Source organism: Lolium rigidum, chromosome 7 (assembly GCF_022539505.1).
Source record: "Lolium rigidum isolate FL_2022 chromosome 7, APGP_CSIRO_Lrig_0.1, whole genome shotgun sequence".
Lineage (NCBI taxonomy): Eukaryota > Viridiplantae > Streptophyta > Magnoliopsida > Poales > Poaceae > Lolium > Lolium rigidum.
Genome location: NC_061514.1, coordinates 145,184,493 through 145,190,868, shown reverse-complemented (window position 1 = coordinate 145,190,868; position 6,376 = coordinate 145,184,493). Strand labels below are relative to the sequence as shown.

Genomic DNA, 6,376 nt, shown 5'->3' with positions numbered 1-6,376 from the left:
AAGACCATGGCTGCATTCGAAAAGAAAAATGCTTGCACAAAGCCCATGACAAGCTAACAACTACCCGTGCCGATCTGATATCTGATGGTATTAACAAGGAATAAAGTTACAGGCACAACAGCCGACCTTACACTACATCCCAACATTGGCAGGTGACAACAGATACTCATTTTCAACAGAAAAAACTGCAGGGGAGGAGTGGGGGAGTGAAACTACTACCTTCTACTAGCTACCATGGTATGGATGTTCTTCATCAGAATACAAAGTACTACCTCTACTACTACTGCCACTACTAAAAGAGCTCAAACTCGATGTCGTCCCCATTCATCCGGAACTCAAGACACTTGCCTTCCTTCTTCTTCCGTGCCACCGCTGCCGCAATGGTTGAGGTGTCGACGCTCTTCGGGGTCTCGGGCGGTGCAGTCCAACGGATCAAGGCCCAGTTCAGGCCTTGGAAGAAAGGATGTCGCTTGATCTCAGCTGCTCCTTTCCTCGAGCCTAGCCGGTGCTCTGGCTCCTTCACGAGCAACCCTCTGATCAGGTCGCGAGCGTGGTAGCTGACTGCTGGGCTATCAGGGAATTTCAGCCCCTGTGAGACCACATTCGTAAGTGTTTCGTCATTGCCAGGTCCCCTGAATGGTGTCTTGCCATAGAGCAGTTCATATAGGAAGATGCCAAGAGTCCACCAGTCGACCGAGCTGCCATGGCCATCTCCTCTGATTATCTCTGGGGCAAGGTATTCATGGGTTCCAACAAAAGAATTTGACCTTGCATCAGTTGGTTCCACAACAAGCTGCGGAAGCGATGGTTTCTTCGGGGCTCAGCTCTGGGCCTCCGTGTCCTGGAAGGGGTAGAAGGTACCATCCGAGGTGTGAAGCAAGAAGAATTGGCCCATGATGGTTGGATACACAGTGGATCAATGCAGCTTTCTGCACAAGGCCCCAAAGGCCTAGGTGGCTCATCTCTTCCTACTGATGAACACCTCACGAGCATTGGACTAACTGAGCACCTCAGGGACAGATCAAAGTCAGAGAGCATGATATGCCCATCTTCACGAACAAGTATGTTTTCAGGCTTCAGATCGCGATATATAACCCCCAACATATGCAGATACTCCAGCGCTAGAAGAACTTCAGCCACATAAAACCTGCACAATGATAATAATCTTTATGAGTTAAAAGTTCAATAAAAACGCAGCTTTCAGGTAGATTATGCCATCACATCAGTTTAATATGACTTTGGTTCAGCGTTAAGCAGCTTCATCGTGTCAAATTCAAGTGTAGTATGTCAATAAGAGAACACAGAAATACCATCACTGATGTTACGTACCTAGCGGCGGCTTCTGAAAAGGTCCTAGTGGGTTGCTTCTGCCTTAGGACATGCAGGTCACCCCCTGGACAATACTCCATGACAAGGCAAGACAGATTATCTGTCGTGAAATAAGAATACAGAGTAGGAAGAAATGGGTGGTCAAGCATCTGCAGTATCACCCTCTCCGTTTGAGCCCTCAGCATCTTCTTTCTGCTTATTAGGTACTCAATGTCCATAACTTTCAACGCAAACATGCAGTCCGAACCCACCAGCTCAGCAAGATAAACAGTTCCAATATCCCCACAGCCAAGTTGTTTGAGAAGCTTGAAGTTCTTCAGCCCTAGGGTCCCTTGTTGGATCGCTACGCGCTTCATGGCTCCCCATCTCACATCTTTCGACATGTGAGGCCTGCTGCCGTTAGCACTGAAACTGCCATAGCTATCTTCGCTGATGCTCGTGCTGGTGCTATTGCTGTAGTCGCCAATGCTGCTCTTCGAGCTTTGGGAGCTTTCACCCTTTTCCTTCGACCTCGACAATTCACCAGGCTGCGGAACAGGGATCCCCGTAACACCACATCCCTTGCCAAAATCTGCTCCTTCGGCGCCGAAAGAGCTGTTGTCAGCACCCTTCTTGTTGGTTGACGGTGGAGTTCTGGGTTCATCCTGAATGGCCTCTTGCAGTTTATTAGCATGAGAAGTGGAACCTTTTGCTTCACAACGCTTAATGGCCGGCACAGCTGCAGATGGTTCGGGCTTGACCTTCTTCTTAGTGGAGGACTTGCTGCGGAACACTGGCCTCACCAGGCGCGAGCCGCCTACCGGAACAGCCCGCGGGCTAGACGCTTTCGGAGACTTCCCCTTCCTCTGTTTTGCCACGGTTTTCCCTGCAGACGGATCTTCGCTCGCCATCACATCTTGGATTCTGGTCTTCTGAACCTTGGCCTTGGTTGGAGAAGCTGACCGCAAATGCTTGTTGGCCGAGCTCTTGCTGGGGAGCACCTTCTTGCTTGACGATTCAGCTGACTTAGCAACCGACAAACTCACCACAGCCTTGTCAGGCAGAACAGAGGCCTTGCCACCCTTATTAGCCTCCGCATCTTGCTCTATGCCGGTGGTGGTATGAACCACAACGGAATCGTAAAGCTTCTTAATCGCCCCGGAATCAGACGCGTTGGACGACGAGACAGCGGCCGCGGCCGCGGGCTTGGAGATCCGCTTCAAGGCGGCCATCTCGGAGGCCTGGGAGATGCACATCTTCCTGAGGGCCTGCTTGAGGCTGACGGACTCCATGATCTCGGAGCTGGACATGGGCGCCTTGCCGAGCGCGATGAGCCGCCGGTCCGTGCTGGTCTGGCCGGAGGCCCGAGCGGAGGTGCGCACGTTGAAGGATCTGAGGAGCCGGTCCAGGTCGTCCTCGACGGAGCAGGAGCGCGCCCCGTGCTCCTGCCCCGCCGGCTTCACCCGCACCCGCAGGTGGGTCACGCCGCCGCCCCCGCCCGGACGGGAGTCTTTGGGCTCGTCCGCCATCTCGACTATCTCCGAGCACCCTGAAGAACCCATCCTCGCCAGCACTGCCGCCTCAGAAGCTGGTACCTAGAGCAGTGGTAGTAACTTGCAGAGCTCTGCAGCCAGCAACCGCATCTGGGTGGGTGGACTGTGGAGGCCGCGAAACGGCTGATGCACTTCAAGTTTAGGAACTGTTCCGCCTGCAGTTTGGTGAGCAAAGAGGCAGCTTTCCTGGATCAGGACCCGGCATCACGCGTTCCTGCAAGAGAGCAAGCATGAACTGGATCAGATGGTGCGAGGAAACTGTATTTTTCAGAGAGAAATAAATACAGTAACCTATTTGGCACTAACATAGTGGAGGAAAAAAGCATAGGAATCTCAAGAACGAACTGGAACCTGAGCCGATCTTGGTGCCCTCCTACTCATTATATATTTTGTTTTCTAGAATACCTCATACTACTGCTCATTACATCTTCCCCCAGTGTCCCGGCTTCCCCACTCGGTAGTTAAAATTTGAAAATAATAATAGGAGAAAGAAGAAAAGCAAAAGGAACATAGATGCGGTAGGTGAGGTGGGGTTTTGCTTCGTTTTTCTGTGGCAAAATGATGCGAGATCCGTAAACCTCTGGACTTGAAGGAGCAACAAGACACAAGCAGATGGCAAACAAAATGGGGATTCAAGCTTAGAGCTTGCCCAAAGCACCAACGCAGAGACTGAAAAAAAAACACAGATTTGCGCACAAGAGAACCTGGGGATTTGGAGCGGGAGAATCTTACCGGCGGGAGGACGGCGGCGCCGGCGGATGCGAGATTTAGGGTTGTGAAGGAGCGGCGCCGAGTAGGACAAGGAGGAGGAGGTGGGAGATGCAAAGTGCAGAGGCGGCAGTCAGCTTGAGCAGGAGCAGCAATGCGCAGTTCACGAGGCGCAAAAGAGGAAGACGAAATGAGAGCCGCTCCTCTCTCTCCCACACACAGTGCTCCCTTTCTCGCCTATCCTATCTCTCTCACTCTCACTCTACTAGCCACTGCTCGTGCCTTTCTCTCTACCACGGCAACCCTATGGGAAGCGACGCGCCCCACCGCAGCCCAATAAAACCACGCGCCCCCCCACCCCGCCCTAGGATTTACGCCTCTTTATTTATGGCCGCCATTTAATAATACTGCCTGTTGCGACGTGAGGCGTAGCGTGCCTCGCTCTCACCCGTCTCTCTCCTCGCCCTTTTCGCGTCTCCGTCTTGGATGTCTACACGCAGGGGCTTTTCTTTTTCTTTTCTCTTTTACTTTACTTGTTTTTTTCAACCATCGGCAGTGCTGGAAGCCGGAGGAGGGCGACAAGAATACGACCCAGATGCAGAAAGCAACTTGTATCCATCCAAGCAGATAAATGGCCTGCATCCTTCAAGGTGAAAATGGAGTTAAAATACTAACTAGGCAGGCATAATCATGCATTGCATAATTTGTGGAAACCCTGACAACAACAAAAAAAGGGCATGCCAAGTGGCTAGAGAAGCAGAACATAGGGTGTGTTTGGTGGCCTGAGTCAACTCAGAAAATCTCTCCTCATCCCACTTTTCCAACTCAGATTGTGTTTGTTAGCTTGGGTGGGTCGAGTAGAGCTTAGCCCACATCATACGAATAAGGGCTCCCAGCCTGGCCAGGTTGTGAAGCTCAAATCGAGCTTCACAACCCAGCTTGGCTGAGTCCATCCCGCAAGACGCATCGGGAATCCCGCAGCTCACCCCCAGAGGCCCAGACCCCAGCCCGTCTCTCACATTTGCTCCCGCAGGCTCCAACACAGCTCTCTCTCCGTTCCCACTCCTGCGCCCCTCCTCTAGCCCCCGGCCCACCGCCGCCCCTAGCCGTCGGCCGCCGCCCGCCGCCCACCGCCGCCCGCCGTCGTCCTCGCCGCTCCTCCCATGGCCGCCGTCCTCCGCCGCTCTCCCCTGGACGCCTCTCCCCTGCATCCCCTCCCCTCACGCAGGAACCGCCTCGAGCGGCCCGTCCGCCCTTCCCTGGACACTCGTCGGCGACCAGACGGCTGGGAATTGGATATCCTCGACCCAGCCGACCACCCACCGCCGTGCAGAAGCCCCCATGGCCGCCGCCGTCCGTCGCGCTTGCCCTGCCCTGTTCTGGTCGCCGCTCGTCACCGTGTCTCTCCTTCCCTATTCGCCGCTCGCCGGCAACCCTCCCCTGGCCGCCGCCCTCTGCTACCCCTTCCATGGCTGCCGACCGCCGCCGCTTCTCCGCTGGCCGCCGGCTGGCTCCTCCATGAACGCTGAAGATAAACGGGACTGGATTGCTTTTCTTTTCCTCTTCTCCAGGGTTTTTTTGCAAAATAGCTGGACATCTTTGTAAAACTGCTATGTAATATTCTCAGCTCAGCACAAGTGCTACCAAACAACATCTCAACGAAGAATATCTCAACGTATACGAGCTGCCAAACGCATGATAAAATCTCACCTCAACTTGGCTAGGGTCAACATGTTGAGAGGAGATAGACATTCTCTGTTGCCCCGGGCTACCAAACACACCCATAGTGAATGCTCAAGTAGATGTGGAAGATGAGGACTATGATGATCCATCTACGTTGGAGCACATAATTCCCCAAAACCCGGATCCCACAGGTGATCCAATGCATAACCAGCAAACCATGGTTTACAATATTGGACAAGAGGTGACACTTATCAAACATTGTCTATAACATTTTTGCGGAACTTATCTAACCTGAAAAATTCATATATCATTTATGGTATGCATGAAGGAAAGAGCTCATTTACCACTTCCAAGGGTTCAAGGTCCTTTGCCTGCTGAGAGCACTTTTGTGGCTGCAGCTAGAAAGTCTCTTCCATCAGCAAGAGTCACAAGTACATCAGTAGACAAGGAAAGAGGAAGAGGAAGAGGAAGAGGAAAGAGCAATAAGAAGGGAACACCTGATCATGGAAGAACAGATGTTGGCCCATCGCATCCTACAACAGGAAGAGGAAGAGGATCTTCCGAGAGAAGGGCCTGCACATATGCTCCATCACAATCTGCAACAGGAAGAAATAGGGCAAACACGTACAACACTGGGCCTAGATCAACACATTGGCTGTTTTTTGGTGATAAACAAGATGGAGCAAGGCAGTCTAACATTCCGAGGAAACCCAAATAAGTCAAAATGCACCTGCAATTAGATGCCTCTGCAATGTCCAATGTTTAAGTCACGAATGAACTATGTTGCTTCTTATCCTCCATATTTTAGTTTAAATTTGAACTTATTCAGTTGTTTAATGTACTGAGATATTTCATACTTTTTTCATTGCTTCCAAAGTTGCAACACAGGAATATTTGACAAAGACAGTAACTTCATTGCATAGATTCAGAAGAGTACACTAGTGATCAAAGCTACAGAAGCAAAGACAGTAACATTGACATAATCTCATGACATAATAACCCTAGTGATCAAAGCTACATAAGCATATACCAGTACACAAGCATACACCAGTACACAAGCACAAACGACAGTAACTACCCTAAGTTCATTACTATCTCTATTTCTCATCTCCAACATGTGCTTT

At 51.4% G+C, this 6,376-nt stretch overlaps 1 pseudogene; it reads right to left on the bottom strand.

The window, feature by feature from the left end:
* Positions 1 to 206: 206 nt before the first annotated feature.
* Positions 207 to 3,865, bottom strand: LOC124675299 (annotated as a pseudogene).
* Positions 3,866 to 6,376: the final 2,511 nt, after the last annotated feature.